At 43.3% G+C, this 17,356-nt stretch overlaps 2 non-coding genes across 2 annotated transcripts; both read left to right on the top strand.

The window, feature by feature from the left end:
• The first annotated feature begins 316 nt into the window (after nucleotides 1–316).
• On the top strand, nucleotides 317–423 carry LOC120253969. The gene has a single exon (XR_005534484.1). It is a non-coding gene; the product is annotated as a small nucleolar RNA R71 (small nucleolar RNA).
• A 13,919-nt stretch (nucleotides 424–14,342) lies between these two features.
• On the top strand, nucleotides 14,343–14,449 carry LOC120253974. Its single transcript, XR_005534489.1, has one exon. It is a non-coding gene; the product is annotated as a small nucleolar RNA R71 (small nucleolar RNA).
• The last annotated feature ends 2,907 nt before the right edge of the window (nucleotides 14,450–17,356 follow it).

The following is a 17,356-nucleotide window of genomic DNA, read 5'->3' on the forward strand; positions in this document are numbered from 1 at the left end:
GGGAGCATGTCCTCCACCACACCCGTTGTAATTAGTCACGGCCGCCACTCTATTTGAAGGTAGAAGATATAACTTCTTACTCAAACTCTCCACTTGAGCCACCAATGAAGTTACCGCATCTATCTCATTGAGACCGGCCACTTTCTACTTCTCCCTAGAATTCCATTGGTAGCTGTTTAACCCCATTTCTTCAATCAACTGACGGGCCTCATCGGGGGTCTTGCTACCTAAGGTACCTCCTACTGTCGCATCCAAGAGTTGCCTTGTACTCGGGTTCAAACCATTGTAAAAGGTTAGAACAATCATCCACTTCGGGAATCCGTGTTGCGGGCACTTCCTCAGGAGCTCCTTGAACTTTTCCCATTTCTTGAATAGAGACTCCAATTCCAACTGAACAAAGGATGAGATCTCGTTCCTAAGCTTTGCTGATTTTTCTGGAGGAAAATAACGGGCTAGAAAAGCTTCTACCATCTCCTCCCATGTTGTAATTGACGCTCTAGGTAACGAGTGTAGCCACTGCTTCGCTCTCCCCTTTCGGGAAAATGGGAAGGCTCTCAATTTGATGCCATCATCCGTCACTCCATTTATCTTCAGCATATCACACACCTCGAGAAAACTCTCTATATGACTGTTTGCATCCTCATCGGCCAAACCATTGAACTGTGCGGATTGCAGTAACATGTGGATGAATGCCGACTTCAACTCAAAGTTCCGAGACATGAATCGGGGGACGCACAATACTCGATTGTGTCCCCAACATCGAAAGAGTCCCGGCATAATCGGATAATTTTTACTGTTGCTCATTCTGCTCTTCCATGGTTTTCGATTCTTCGACTTCCAAATCGCCTAGATTAGACTATTCTTGCACAGGCTCTTTCCCTTTTCTTCTAAGTGTACGTTCAAGCTCGGGATCCCCTTCAGTCAATATTAAGGGATTCCCTCAGGTCATAACCTGTAGCTGCACCTAAAAAGAAAAAAAAAGAAATGATAATGATGATAGTATAAGAAGATATGAAATAGAATGTATGGTGAAATAGATAAGAAAACAAAGTGCAAAGTATCTCTAAACGCCTAATCCCCGGCAACGGCGCCAAAAACTTGACAAGGTCCCCTTGCGTATATCGCGCAGGTGCACGGGTTTATCGAAGTAATAATCTCGAGTGAGCGGGTATCGAATCCACAGGGAGTAGCGAATAAAAACACTTAATTCGCTTCTTAGCTATGTGAAAGATCAGTAGTGATAAGTGTGACAATGATTCAATTCTCAAAAGTAAAATCAACAAGTAAGAGAGCACGAGTAAAGGAGAAGGAAAGGCAATTGATAAAGATGGGGTACTCGGATAATGCTCCACCTAGGACAATCGCTTCAAGTGCAAGAAACCTCTATTATGCTTTCTAATCAATGCAATAGTGAGCCGTGGAAATCCTTCATTACATAGTCCCAAATCTAAGGTCAACTATGCCTTACTCTATACATGTCCTGAAGGAGAAATCGAACAATCTCAACACCTCGCACTCATATAGAGTCGCAATGAGCTCTAGGGATTCCAAGTGATAAATCTCTTCCTAATTATAGACCTAACCCTTTGGTCCAGGTGGAAGGTCCCTAACCACGATTAAGCCCTAGATACTAAGATCACCTCAATGCTTCACTCCGTTGCACGTGCAACTAAGCCCCAGCAGAAGTTCATCCTTTAGACCATTCACTCTATTGTGGCTGCAAAGAACTCGAGGAACGGAGGTAGAATCTATCACGTCAGAGGGGAAAGGGGACGCTCCTGTACCTCTCGACTCACCCTCTCAACCCTCTCCAAACTAGCTTTGTCTAACGCTCGTGGTGTGTCATTCACTCACAGGGTTACTAACGAGAACTCTCAACCCTAGTGTCACTCTAGGGGAAATGTTCATACAATCAAGCATTCAAGGTTGGAACTCACAATAAACATCAATTAATTAAAAGCATAATAAAGAGATTCAATGAAACAAATACATCCTAGGGTTCACAAATACCCAAGTACCATGCACTCACAGTGCTCTGGAGCCTCTCAATACGATCATAGGCTCCGGAAAGGGTACTCGGGCGCCCTGAGTTCTCGGTCGTCATCGTTACAGAATCCCCCGCTGCATCCCCTCTGCCCTCGGTGCTCTTAGTGGTGGATGTGGCAAAAATATAAATTCCAAGCCCATGTCTGCGCACTATTCCCATCATCCTGAGAGTATCGAGTCGAAGTGGAGAAGGAATAACTATCTTGTCGGCATCCTAAATGGCATCCAGGAGGCCCATCCCCCGAATAAGTCTAGTGATGTAAGGACCAGCAAATAATACTCCCACTTTCCCATACCGGCCCTAGTGTCTCATAAAGTTAGCCATAACGTACCCTAGGTGAATCGGCATGGTCTGGACTATGGAATACAAATAAAGTAACCCCTGCCGACTCAGAACTCCTGTGTGGTAGCCTCGGTCATCCACAGATCTGCTAAGGACGGCGAATAAATACCTGTAGCTCAGCCGAGACAAACATGTGGCTTTGGATACTCCAGCTTCATACTGCCCCTATCCGCACAAAGCTTGGTAAGCTTGCGGTGGGGCCAAGGTATCAGGGTAATCTGTTGGCACATTTCCATACTCCTCGGTACATGTGTATGTCTAGTCATACTAGCACATACGAACTGAAAACCCAGTGACACTCATGGTAAAATGATGTCCGAACGCTCTAAACTGTATGCCATCTCTCCCATATGGCTGCCCGAACTCAAAAGATGGCAATACTTCTAGTGTCAATGTGCGAATAACTGGCTCTCGCATCGACAATAGTCTCCTCTATCATCCCATGTCCATCATTGCGTCAATCTCCCTAGCCAACTCATCACACTTAGGTCCACAAATCGGGATTATCCAAACCTAAGTCTCGATAGCCGCTCAAATCGAGCCTAATGCTCGGGGTTCGAGAATTCAATATGCGCCAATTCAGGCAAAGTCTCTTGAGGGCGCTTACCTCTTGCTTCTTTAAGCGTAGTGCCATACCTATGATAAATAATGAAGAAAATGATCATAAAAGCTCAAAAAAATCATACTCCAAAATTCCACACAGGCTTGTGGAAATTACCCACACCCGTGTGGATCTGTGAGGCATGAAAACTACACGGTTGCACATCAATTCTCCAAAAATACAACTTAAAAGCACGGTTAAACCCTCTCTAAACATGCATAAACCATTATAAAGTGAAATTTGGTGCAACTCAAGACTTTTAATCCCCTAAAAAAAGAAATGGCGAATGGAAAAGTGATTAAAAGATTTACCGATGAAATGGGTATGAAAACTTTGACTTCGGTGTGAAAACTGACTGGGAATCCCTCTAAAACAACGGTGAGGGGTCCGGAAATTGATCACGAGTGATTTTTTGAGTGTCTAGAAGGGTAATGGATGAAAATTTCAATGAGATTTTTAAAGGAAAATTGTGTCTCTTGGAATTCTGCACAACCACACAGGCGTGTGGAAATTACCCACACCCATGCGCCTCCACAGGAAAAAGCCACAGGGATAGACGCACGCCCCTGTGTGCTCTTGGGAAAACACTCCTTATGTCTCTCAATGCAACCACACGGGCATGCGGAAAATACCCACGCCCGTGCGCTAGACCCATAGGGACAACTGACAGAATCATCTAAGTGTTTAACACGCTGGTTTGGAAATTACTCACATGCGTGGACTTTTACAGGCCTAACTCACAAGGGCAGACGCACGCCCCTGTGTCTTCTCGGGATGGAGAGAGCTCTTTTGCAGAGATCCACATGGGTGTGCGGAAAATACCCACGCCCATGGGTTTGTCACAGGTTCGCCCAGAGAGCCAACTCCACGCCCCTGTGTGCTCTCGGGATAATTTGCTAAGTCTTTGCAGGAAAACCCACGCCCGTGCAAAAATTACCCACCGGCATGCGGAAGTCACAAGGTCGTTCACATGGGCACATCCACGCCCTTGTGTCTCCTCCGGATGAGCTTGCAGTACAAATCCATGGGCCTGCAGAAATTCCACACGCCTGTGCGTTTTCCCTGGATGCCTTAAAAACTCTGCAAGCTCTGTAGAAAATTCCTGAACATGCTTACACACTCAGAGCCTGCCCTATTATACAAACTATAAAAGTAAAAAACATGAGAAACTAGCTCAAGTGATCAAAACTTTGCCAAATCCACACGAAAACACAAGATGACCTTAAAAAAAACCACAATAAAACACAACAAAAGCATCTAAAAATCAAGACACCAATACTCAACACTTTATTCATGTAAACACTAAACTACTTAACTAAGAAAACAGTAAACACTTGGGTTTTCTCCTAAGAGGTGCTTGTTTAATGTCACTAAGCTTGACGTACCTTGTCTTACCTCACGGGGGTTCATAGATGAAGGTTGCCCTCTTACTCATGACTTGAAAGCATGATGACCAAAGTCTCTTGAAGATAGAGGGGTGTATTATCGGGCTTGGGACCACCTAGCAAAGGTTCATCAAATTTGTTCGGTTCACACCCATCTCCAACAGTCTTGGAGCATTTCTGGTGGTGTCTCCTAGCCTTCTTCATCTTCCGGAGCAGCTTCTTCATGATCCCCACAGTAGATGGTACTTCTTCTGTTGGACCAAGCATCATTACTTCTTTATTTTCCACCTCTTTGTCGAACAAACCTTAGTATAGATCTGGGTTGAACATTTTTTGCATGTATTCATCAACAATCTCATCAGCAATGTCTAGAAAATAGAAAGTATCATCGATATCAAAAGAATGCCGCATGGCTTCGGTGAGGCGGTATATGAGCTTATAATCTCCAACCCTCAGTGTCATCTCCCCACCGTCCATGTCAATTAATGCCTTAGAAGTGCGCAAGAACGACCTCCCAAGTATCAAAGATATATCCGCATCCTCATTGACATCCAACACTACAAAGTCAACCGGGAAAATGTACTTGTCCATCTTGACAAGCACATCTTCAATGATGCTCCTCAGATGTCTCACCATTCGGGTTCACTCAATAGTAAAGTCATCCGAGTGGGCCTAGGATCTCCCAAGCCTAGCTTCTGAAAGAAGGTGTATGGCATGATGTTGATCATCGGCCCCTGAGTCCGCCAATGCCATTTCTTCAGCCAAATTGCTAATGTTACATGGAATGATGAAGCTTCCTGGGTCTTTCTTCTTGTTCGCCATATTCTTTTGCAACACCCCGAGTAAGAAGCATCTAAGATCACTGATGCACTCTCCTCCAACTTCCTCTTGTTAGTTAACAAGTCCTTCAAGAATTTGGCATACTTAGGTATTTGAGGCAATGCCTCTACAAAAGGAATATTGATGTGGAGTTGCTTGAACAAACTCAGTAACTTCTTGTATTGTTCATCTCCTTGGTCATTCTTTAATCTAGAGGGATAAGAGACTCTTGGCTTGAAAGGTGAGGGTGCCACCTCCTTCTCTTTGCTTGTTCCCTCCTCGACCTCTATGACCTCGGGTGCGTGTTCATTGGGCTTCTCACTCGAAAGCTTACCTTCAACCTCACAACCACTTCTCAAAGTGATCACCTTCACATGCTCTCTAGGATTGGTCTCGGTATTACTCGGCAAGCTCACTTGTGGTTTCTACTATAGAGACTTCACAATTTGTCCCACTTGATTTTCAAGATTGTGCAAAGAAGCAGTGTGGTTGCGAAGTGCAGCCTCGACTGATTGGAACCTTGTATTTGACAATTGCACAAACCTAGTCAAGGCCTTCTCCAAATTGTTCATTCGGGTTTCCAAACATGAAACTCGGTTCTCCATGTTTGTGGCTTGTTGTTGTTGCAAACCCGGTGATGCCATTACCTTTTGTGGACCTTGGTTGCTCCACGAGAAATTGGGATGGCTCTTCAAACCCGGATTGTAGGTGTTGCTATATGGATTCCCTTGGTTCCTCATTGCATTACCCACAAAATCAACCTCCTCAACCAAAGATGCAACACCAATGAAAATTGGGCAATCAGAGGGAGCATGTCCTCCACCACACCCGGTGTAATTAGTCACAGCCACCACTCTATCCAAAGTTAGAAGATCTAACTTCTTACTCAACGATTCCACTTGAGACGCCAATGAAGTTACTGCATCTATTTCCCAGTGCCCGGTTGCCTTTTTCCTTTCCCGTGCATTCCATTGATAACTATTCATGGCCATGTCTTCCACTAACTGTCAGATTTCTTCCAAGGTTTTACTCCCCATTGTATTTCCTGCGGCGGCATCTAACAATTGCCTTGTACTCGGATTCAACCCATTGTAGAAAGTCTGAATAATCATCTATTCGGGAAATCCATGCTGCGGGCACCTCCACAGAAGATCCTTGGGCAAAAAATACAGCCACTGCTTGGCTCTTCCCTTGAGAGAAAATGGGAAAGCCCTCATTCTGATATGATCATCTGATACACCATTAATCTTCAGCATATCACAAACTTCGAAGAAGTTCTCTATATGGTTGTTTGGATCCTCATTGGCCAAACCATTGAACTGTGTTGTTTGCTGAATCATTGGGATGAATACTGGCTTTAGATCGAAGTTCAGAGCTGTAATCGAGGGTCACACAATACTCGATTGTTTGCCCAGAACTAAGGGTTATGCATAATCAGAAAGTGTCCCCTGTTGCTCATTCTATTCTGCCATATTATCTGACCCTTCCATTTCTATCTCAACTTGATTAGACGGTTCTTATACAGGTTCCTTTCCCCTTCTTTCGAGTGTACATTCAAGTTCAGGATCTTCTTCAATCAATATCGAAGGGTTCCCTCGGGTTATAACATGGAGCTGCACCAAAAGAAAGAAAACAAAATCATAACGATGATAGAAAAGAAGATGTGAAATAGAATGAATGAATGAATAGCTAAGCAAACAAAGTGCAAAGTATCTCTAAATGCCTACTCCCCAGCAACGGCACCAAAAACTTGACAATGCCCCTTGCGTATGTCCCGCAAGTGCACGGGTTTGTCTAAGTAATAAATCCAAGAGGAGTGGGTATCGTATCCACAGAGAGTAGGGAATAAAAACACTAAAATTGTTTCTTAACTAAAGGAAAAGTAAATAGTGATTTTTGTGACAAAATGTGATGTAACAAAAGTAAAATAAACAAGAGAAAGAGTGCAAGTAAAGGGGAGATAAGACAATCGATATAAGTAGGGTACCCAGATATTGTTCTGCCTAGGACAATCGGTTCAGGTGCAAAAACCCTCTATTATGCTTTCTAACCAATGCATTAATGAGTTAACCATACTTAACTCTATACATGTCCCAGAGGAGAAATTGAATAATCTCTCAACCTCGCACTCGTATTGAATTGCAATGAGTTCTAGGGATTCCAAGTGATAAATCCTCTTCCTAGATGTTGACCTAACCCTTTGGCCCATGTGGAAGGTCCCTAGCCACAATTAAGCCATAGTTGCTAAAATCACTTCAACTCTTCACTCCGTTGCCCCTGCAACTAAGACCCAGCAGAAGGTCATCCCTTAGCCCATTCACTCTATTATGACCGCAAAGAGCTCAAGGAAATGGAGGTAAAATAAATCACACCAGAGGAAAAAGGGGACGCTCCGCTACCTCTCGACTCACCCTCTCAATCCTCTGCAATCTAGCTTTGTCTAACTCTCGTGGTGTGTCACTCACTCACAAGAGTTACCAAAAAGAACTCTCAACCCTAGTGTCACTCTAAGGGAGTATTCACACAATCAAGCATACAATACTGGAACTCAAATAAAATATCAATGAATTGAAAGCATAATAAAAAGGTTCAATGAAACGAATACATCCTAGGGTTCACAAATATCCAAGTACCCATAAGGGAGTTTAGCACCCCTTTGGAGCTAATTATAATCAATGATATCAAATGTAAAAGCAAAGAATTCATAGAAAACACCCTTGATAGTCGTAGCAAAAAAATTAATGCTTATCATAATGAAAGAACACTTCGCATTCTTATCACACAAGCACCTATTAGGTTGACAAAGAAGTGACTGCATCTATTTCATGAAGCCCGACCACCTTCTTCCTTTCCCGTGCATTCCACTAATAACTGTTCATGGCCATGTCTTCTACTAACTGGTCTTCTACTAAGTGTCGGGCTTCTTCCAGGGTTTTACTCAACATTGTACCTTGACAACGCCCTTGCGTGTGTCCCGTAAGTGCACGAGTTTGTCGAAGTAATAAAATCCCATATGAGTGGGGTATCGTATCCACAGGGAGTAGGCAATAAAAACACTTAAATTGTTTCTTAACTAAGTGAAAAATGAATAGTGATATGTGTGATAAGATGTGAAATAACAAAAGTAAAAGAACAAGAAAGAGAGAACAACTAAAGGAGAAGGTAAGGCAATCGATATAAATGGGGTACCCGGATATTGTTCCCCCTAGGACAATCGTTTCAAGTACAAGAACCCTCTATTATACTTTCTAACTGATGCAATATTGAGTCGTGGAGATCCTTAAATACATGGTCCCAAATCTAAGGTCAACCATGCCTAACTTTATACATGTCCCGGAGAAGAAATTGAATAACCTCTCAACCTCGCACTCGTATAAAATTGCAATGAGTTCTAGGGATTCCAAGTGATAAATCCACTTCCTAGATGTAGACCTAACACTTTGGTCTAGGTGGAAAGTCTCTAGCCACAATTAAGTCCTAGGTGCTATATTACTTCAACACTTCACTCCATTGCACCCGCAACTAAGACCCAGTGGAAGGTCATCCTTTAGCCCATTCACTCTATTATAACTGCAAAGAACTTGAAGAAATGGAGGTAGAATAGATCACACCGGAGTGAAAAGGGGGCGCTCCACTACCTCTCGACTCACCCTCTCAATCCTCTCCAATCTATCTTTGTCTAACTCTCATGGTGTGTCACTCACTCACAAGGGTTACCAACAAGAACTCTCAGCCTTAGTGTAGGAGTATTCATACAATTAAGCATTCAAGATTGGAACTCAAATAAAATATCACTTAATTGAAAGCACAATAAAGAGGTTCAATGAAACGAATACATCCTAGAGTTTACAAATACCTAAGTACCCACTAGGGGGTTTAGCTCTCCATGGAGCAAATTACAATCAATGAAATCAAATGTAAAAGCAAAGAATCCATAGAAATCCCCCTCGATAGTCATGGCGATGGTCTTGTAGAGAGTCCTCTACTCGTCCAAGGGTCCCTTTGTCTGGCCTAGGATACATCTCGTCGGATCGGTGCCGATGAAAGCTCTGCCACTAACCTTCTTCCAAATGGAGTGCGATCTCAGAGTTGTAGAACCTCTCCCAATCCCTAGCCAATACCACTCAAACCCCTAGCCGCCGCCCTCTCTCAAGTTGGTGAAAAGATGGAGAAAAAGATCCTGAAATCGGTGCTGAAATCAGCTTTAAATAGGGCTAGAATCAGGAATCCACACGCCCATGTCGGTGCTCATGTGGATTTTTCATGCGGGCATGTAGAATTAATGCACGCCCGTGTGAATTCTTTGTATTCATCCTTCTTCAGGCGGCTATTAATGTAAACAGACACATGTTTACATCGTAGATCATTTTGCTTCTTCAATAACGTACATGTTGGTGGAAATCTTGCTATACATACACAAGCCGGAACGCTTGAATGTGACTGCCCTTGTGCCCCTCTAAATCGTTGTGCTAACTTGAATACGAGAAGGTTGGCGCACATTCCCGCATTTCGAACCTGACTTATTTCTTTGCGTTTGAACCTTCTCAATATTTCCTCAAATTGGTGCATTTACGATACACATTAGCTTTTTTCTCTAATATTCGACCTCACAATCCAATCTGCATGAAAGTAACATAAATACACATTGGCGTTAAAACCCAATAAAAGTAATGCTCATCATAAAGAAAGAACACTTCATATTCTCAACAAACCAGAACTTATCAAACTTCCCCACACTTAAGCTTTTGCTTGTCCTCAAGCAAAAATTAAAACATTAAAGCATAGACGAAGGAAATATTAGAAGTGCTTGGCCTTAGGTTCACCAAAGCATACAAAGAGAGCATTCTACAAGTAAGGGAAATTTCAACACTAAATACGAAAAATCATTGCTCTAGCTAAAAACTTGAATCAGAAAGGACAACAAACCCGAAATCGTGTAAGTGTGTGAGCTCACTCAAGTCAAGCCAAGGTATACTCCTCAAAGTTCTAAGTATAATGGACTTATTTATCTACAAAAATTAACAAAAATTTCAAAGATGGTAGTAGCTTCACACATCCTCTAAGGTAGCACTTTCCAAAGCAGCCGCTAAGATGGCTTTCACACTTTCGAGGTGGTAGCACTTTCTACAGAGTAGTAGCTTTCACTCTCCTATGAGATAGTTCTTTCTCTCATTAGGGCATAACTAGTATCCCACTTATGAGAGTAGCCTCATACTTCATAGGCGGTAGCTCTTTCTACCCAACAAGAACAAATAAACAATTAAACTATTTTGTTCTTTCTTTTCATTTTTCCTTTTTTTTCAGAATTAACAAAAGGAACAACTACACTTAGTCCCTTTAACATCAAACTTGAGTTTCTAAAAGAGTTTCAAAAGTGAGTAATGCAACAAGTGACAATCAGGCAAAAAAAGCTACAAATTCAAGCAAAAACTAGAGCATGAAGACATTCAATGTTAAAAATTCTCATAAACTCAAGAATACTATCATTGCAACTAAGGTGAACCACCATTGGCTATGTGAGCATGTATATCAATCAAAATTAATATAAAAGAGATGTGTGCACTATGAAACTCCCCCCACCCACACTTAAGTTGTATATTGTCCCCAATGTACACATGCAAGCTCAATCATAATGTATATCAAACAAGAACAAATGTGGGGGAAACAATCAAAACAATACTCCCCTAACTCTTTGTGTTGCATTTGATGGAATAAATCCTTTTGAGTGATGTTCTAACGGGTTGTGAAGCACAGACGGCCAAGTGCCGAAGCAAATTTGGCCGTGCTCATGAAAAGGCCTTCATTACCATGATGACAAGACCATCTACACGCATACAAGAGGGGGTTCAGTGAAGCTCAATAAAACAAAAATAAGTCGAGTATTGACAAGATCCCCTTGCTTATATCCCGCAAGTGCACAGGCTTGTCGAAGTAATAATCCCGGGTGAGCGGGGTCGAATCCACAGGGAGTAGGGAGTAAAGACACTTAATTCGATTCTTAGCTATGTGAAGTATCAACAATGATAAGTGTGCTAATGATTCAATTCTTAGAAATTAAAAGCAACAAGTAAGAGAGCAAAAGTAAGGAGGAGGCAAGGCAATCGATAAAGATGGGGAACTCGGATGATGCTTCACCTAGGATAATCGCTTCAAGTGCAAGAACTCTCTATTATGCTTCCTAATCAATGCAATGGTGAGCCGTGGAAATCCTTACATACATAGTACCAAATCTAAGGTTAACTATGCCTAACTCTATACATGTCCCGGAGGAGAAATCGAACAATCTCAACACCTCGCACTCGCATAGAGTTGCAATGAGCTCTAGAGTCCCAAATCTAAGGTTAACTATGCCTAACCCTTTGGTCCATGCGGAAGGTCCCGAGCCACAATTAAGCCCTAGATACTAAGATCACCTCAACGCTTCACTCCATTGCACGCGCAACTAGGCCCCAGCGGAGGTTCATCCCTTAGACCATTCACTCTATTATGGCCACAAAGAACTCAAGGAACGGAGGTAGAATCTATCACGTCGGAGGGGAAAGGGGATGCTCCTGTACCTCTCGACTCACCCTCTCAACCCTCTCCAACCTAGCTTTGTCTAACGCTCGTGGTGTGTCACTCACTCACAAGGTTACCAACAAGAACTCTCAACCCTAGTGTCACTCTAGAAGAAATGTTCATACAATCAAGCATTCAAGGTTGGAACTCACAATAAGCATCAATTTATTGAAAGCATAATAAAGAAGTTCAATGAAACGAATACATCCTAGGGTTCACAATCAACCAAGTACCCACTAGGGGTTTAGCTCTCCATGGAGCTAAGTACAATCAAAGAAATCGAACATAAAAGCAATGAATCCATAAAGAAACCCCCTCGATGGTCGTGTCAATGGTCTTGTGGAAAGTCCTCTACTCGTCGTCCAAGGATTCCTTCGTCCGGTATAGCATACGCCTCGATCGAAGCTCCCCTACCAACCTTCTTCCTAATGGAATCACGATGTCGGAGCTGTAGAACCTCTACAAAACCTTGGCCAATACCCCTCGAAACCCTAGCCGAAGCCCTGTCGCAAGTTGGGGAAAAGATGGAGAAAAGAATACCAAAATCGGGGCTGAATCGGCTTTAAATAGGGTTGGAATCGGGCAACTCCACTGGCGTGGACTGTACACGCGCCCGTGCGGAATTTCCACACGGGCGTGGATAATTTCCACACGCCCATGAATGAAGGTTCATGAATGAAGGTTGCCCTCTTACCCATAACTTGAAAACATGATGAGCAAAGTCTCTAGAGGGTAGAGGGTGTACTATCGGGCGTCGGACCACCTACCAATCATTCGTCCAACTTCCTTGGCTCATGTACATCTCCAATAGTCTTGGGGTGTTTTCGGTGGTGTCTCCTAGCCCTCTTCATTTTCCGGAGCACATTCTTCAAGATCCCTGGGGTAGATGTTTCCTCTCCATTCGAACCAAGCATCATTACTTCTTCATTGCTCTCCTCTTGGTCGAACAAACCTTCATAGGGATCCGGGTTGAACATTTCCTGTATATATTCATTAACAATCTCATCAGTAGTGTCTAGAAAATACAAAGTGTCATCAAAATCGAGAGAATGCCGCATGGCTTCAGCAAGGCGGTAAGTGAGCTTATCATCCCCGACTCTCAATGTAAGCTCTCCGCCGTCCATGTCAATCAATGCTTTGGAAGTCCGCAAGAACGATCTCCCAAGTATCAAGGGTACATCCGCATACTCATCGACATCTAGCACTACAAAGTCAACCGGAAAAATGTACTTGTACACCTTGACAAGCACGTCTTCAATGATGCCTCTCGGATGTCGTACCGTTCGGTCCGCCAATTGTAAAGTCATCCGAGTAGGCCTAGGCTCACCCAAGCCTAGCTTTTAGAAGAAAGTATATGGCATGACGTTGATACTTGCCCCTGAATCCGCCAATGCCATTTCCTCACCTAAGTTGCCGATGTTACACGGAATAATGAAGCTTCCTGGATCCTTCTTCTTGTTCGGCATGTTCTTTTGCAACACCGCCGAGCATGAAGCATCAAGCACCATTGAAGCACTCTCCTCCAATTTCCTCTTGTTGGTCAATAGGTCTTTCAGAAACTTCGCATACTTAGGCATTTGAGCCAAAGCCTCAACAAAAGGAATGTTGATGTGGAGTTGCTTAAACAAACTCAGGAACTTCTTATACTGCTCATCCCCTTGGTCATTCTTCAATCTAGAGGGATAAGAGATTCTTGGCTTGAAAGGTGGGGGTGCCACCTCTTTCTCTTTGTTTGCTCCCTTCTCAACCTTTACAACCTCAGGTGCGTGTTCTTTTGGCTTCTCACTCGGAAGCCTCCCTTCAACCTCACGACCGCTTCTCAAAGTGATCACCTTCACATGTTCTCTCGGGTTGGTTTCCGTGTTACTTGGTAAAATCCCATGTGGCCTTTCAGAGAGAGACTTCGCAATTTGCCCCACTTGATTTTCAAGATTGTGCAAAGAGGCGGTGTGATTGCCAAGTGTAGCCTCGACTGATTCAAACCTTGTATTTGCCGATTGAACAAATCTAGCCAAGTGCTTCTCCAAATCCGTCATTCGGGTTTCCATACCTGAAATTCTGTTTTTCACTTGAGGGACTTGTTGTTGTTGTTGGAACCCCGATGGCCCCATGGTCTTCTGTGGTCCTTGATTACTCCATGAAAAGTTGGGATGATTCTTCCAACCTGAATTGTAGGTGTTCTCTGTATGGATTCCCTTGAGGTCTCATTCCATTACCTACAAAGTTAATATTCTCAACTGAAGAAACATCACCAATGATGATTGGGCAATCGGAGGGAGCATGTCCTCCACCACAACCGTGCAATTGGTCATGGTCAAGAACTCTATTCGAGCTATAAGATCTAGCTTCTTACTCAAACTCTCCACTTGGGCCGCCAATGAAGTTACCGCATCAATTTCATGGAGACCGGCCACTTTTTTTCTTTTCCCTAGCTGTTCCCACTCGGTATCTATTTAACCCCATTTCCTCAATCAATTGAAGAGCCTCATCAGGGGTTTTGCTACCTAAGGTACCTCTCACCGCATCCAAGAGTTGCCTTGTACTCGGGTTCAAACCATTGTAGAAGGTTTGAACAATCATCCACTCCGGGAATCCGTCTTGCGGACACTTACGCAGGAGTTCCTTGAACCTTTCACATGTCTCAAATAGAGACTCCAATTCCAACTGCATAAAGGATGAGATATCATTCCTAAGCTTTGCTGATTTTCCAGGAGGGAAATAACAGGCTAGAAAAGCTTCTACTATCTCCTCCCATGTAGTGATTGATGCTCTAGGTAATGAGTGTAGCCACTCGCTCGCTTTCCCCTTTAAGGAAAAATGGGAAGGCTCTCAACTTGATGGCATCATCCGTCACACCATTTATCTTGACGATGTCACACACCTCGAGGAAGCTCTCTATGTGATCTGTTTGGATTCTCATCGGCCAAAACCGTTGAATTATGCGGATCGCTGCAGAGATATGGATGAATGCTGGCTTTAGCTCAAAATTCTGAGCTGTAATTAGGGGATGTACAATACTCGATTGTGTCCCCAACACTGAAGGTCTGGCATAATCGGATAGTGTTCGTTGTTGCTTATTTTGTTCTGCCATGTTGTCAGATCCTTCTACTTCCAAATCAGCTGAATTAGGTTGTTCATGTACAAGTTCTTTCCCTTTCCTTCGAAGTGTACATTCAAGCTCAGTGTCTCCTTCAATCAATATTGATGGATTCCCTCGGGTCATAACCTGGAGCTGTACCAAAAGTAAAGAAAAAGAAAATCAGAACGATGATAGAATAAGAAGATATGAAATAGAATGTGTAGTGAAATAGCTAAGAAAACAAAGTGCAAAGTATGTCTAAATGCCTAACTCCCCGGCAACGGCGCCAAAAACTTGACAAGATCCCCTTGCTTATGTCCTGCAAGTGCACGGGCTTATCGAAGTAATAATCCCTGGTGAGCGGGGTCGAATTCACAGGGAGTAGGGTGTAAAGACACTTAATTCGATTCGTAGCTATGTGAAGTATCAACAATGATAAGTGTGCTAATGATTCAATTCTCAGAAATTAAAAGCAACAAGTAAGAGAGCAAAAGTAAGGAGGAGGCAAGCCAATCGATAAAGATGGGGTACTCGGATGATGCTTCACCTAGGATAATCGCTTCAAGTGCAAGAACTCTCTATTATGCATCCTAATCAATGCAATGGTGAGTCATGGAAATCCTTACATACATAGTCCCAAATCTAAGGTCAACTATGCCTAACTCTATACATGTCCCGGAGGAGAAATCGAACAATCTCAACACCTCGCACTCGCATAGAGTTGCAATGAGCTCTAGGGATTCCAAGTGATAAATCTCTTCCTAGATTTAGACCTAACCCTTTGGTCCAGGAGGAAGGTCCCTAGCCACAATTAAGCCCTAGATACTAAGATCAGCTCAATGCTTCACTCCATTGCACGCGCAACTAGGACCCAGCGGAGGTTCATCCCTTAGACCATTCACTCTATTATGGCCGCAAAGAACTCGAGGAACAGAGGTAGAATCTATCACATCGGAGGGGAAAGGGGACGCTCCTGTACCTCTCGACTCACCCTCTCAACCCTCTCCAACCTAGATTTGTCTAATGCTCTGTTGTGTCACTCACTCACAAGGTTACAAACAAGAACTCTCAACCCTAGTGTCACTCTACGGGAAATGTTCATACAAACAAGCATTCAAGGTTGGAACTCACAATAAGCATCAATTTATTGAAAGCATAATAAAGAAGTTCAATGAAATGAATACATCCTAGGGTTCACAATCAACCAAGTACCCACTAGGGGTTTAGCTCTCCATGGAGCTAAGTACAATCAAAGAAATTGAATATAAAAGCAATGAATCCATAAAGAAACCTCCTCGATGGTCGTGTCCATGGTCTTGTGGAAAGTTCTCTACTCGTCGTCCAAGGATTCCTTCATCCGGTATAGGATACGCCTCGATCGAAGCTCCCCTACCAACCTTCTTCCCAATGGAATCATGATGTTGGAGCCGTAGAACCTCTCCAAAACCTTGGCTAATACCCCTCGAAACCCTAGCCGAAGCCCTCTCGCAAGTTGGGGAAAAGATGGAGAAAAGAATACCAAAATCGGGGCTGAATCGGCTTTAAATAGGGCTGGAATCGGGCAACTCCACGGGCGTGGATGGTACACGCGCCCGCGCTGAATTTCCACACGCCCATATGGATTCTCTGTTTCTCTGTTTCTCGGCGGGCTGTGAATAGTGCTACTGCAGTAATAGCTATAGTTTTGCTACAGTGCTCTTCTACAGTCTTTGACCTGAATAACTTCCCAATTCCATACTTTCATCGGGGTAACACAAACGGGCACACGTTCACGTCATGAATCACTTGCTTCTTCAATGATATATATGTTGGTGGGGTTCTTGTTCTTGTATGCATAGGACGGAATGCTCGAGTGTGCCTGCCTTTGTGCCCCTCCAAATGGATGTACTCACTCGAATGCGAGGAGGTTGGCACATACTCTAGCACCTCACACCTGTCCTATGTCTTCGCGTTTGAACCTTAGCAAGATCTCCTCCAAAATAGGTGCATTATGATCCACATTGGCCCATTTCCTTCATTCTCGGCCTCACAACACTACCTGCATAAAAGTAACATAAAAACACACATATTAATGTAAAACACTGAGAAAAGTAATGCTCAACATAAGGAATGAACGCTTCGCATTCATATCGCACAAGCACTTATCAAGTATATAAAAGATAAAACAATGAATTTAACTCGAGGCAAGAAATCGAAAATAAATTCAGAAGGAAAGTCCTTTCTAAGTGTACAAATCCAAAATGAAATGCAAAAAAAGTAATAGAGACAAAAAACAGAATCAAGTGTCGGTGTGGCGCTCTAGCTCCGCCGTTGTTGGGTACTCAAAAGGTGCAGGTGGCCATAGTGGTGGGGATGCAGGAGGGGCCAGAGGTCTGCTAATCAAGAACTGATGTAACACATTTAAACGGGCCATAATCTCAATATATTGTGTGGTCTGTATAGCCCGGAGCTCCACGATCTCGGTCCGATGCTCACCCTCAGCACTCTCGAGCCTCCCAATCGATCATGAGCTCGAGGAGGAGTAA

The sequence above is a fragment of the Dioscorea cayenensis genome, unplaced genomic scaffold, assembly GCF_009730915.1.
Source record: "Dioscorea cayenensis subsp. rotundata cultivar TDr96_F1 unplaced genomic scaffold, TDr96_F1_v2_PseudoChromosome.rev07_lg8_w22 25.fasta BLBR01000269.1, whole genome shotgun sequence".
NCBI lineage: Eukaryota > Viridiplantae > Streptophyta > Magnoliopsida > Dioscoreales > Dioscoreaceae > Dioscorea > Dioscorea cayenensis.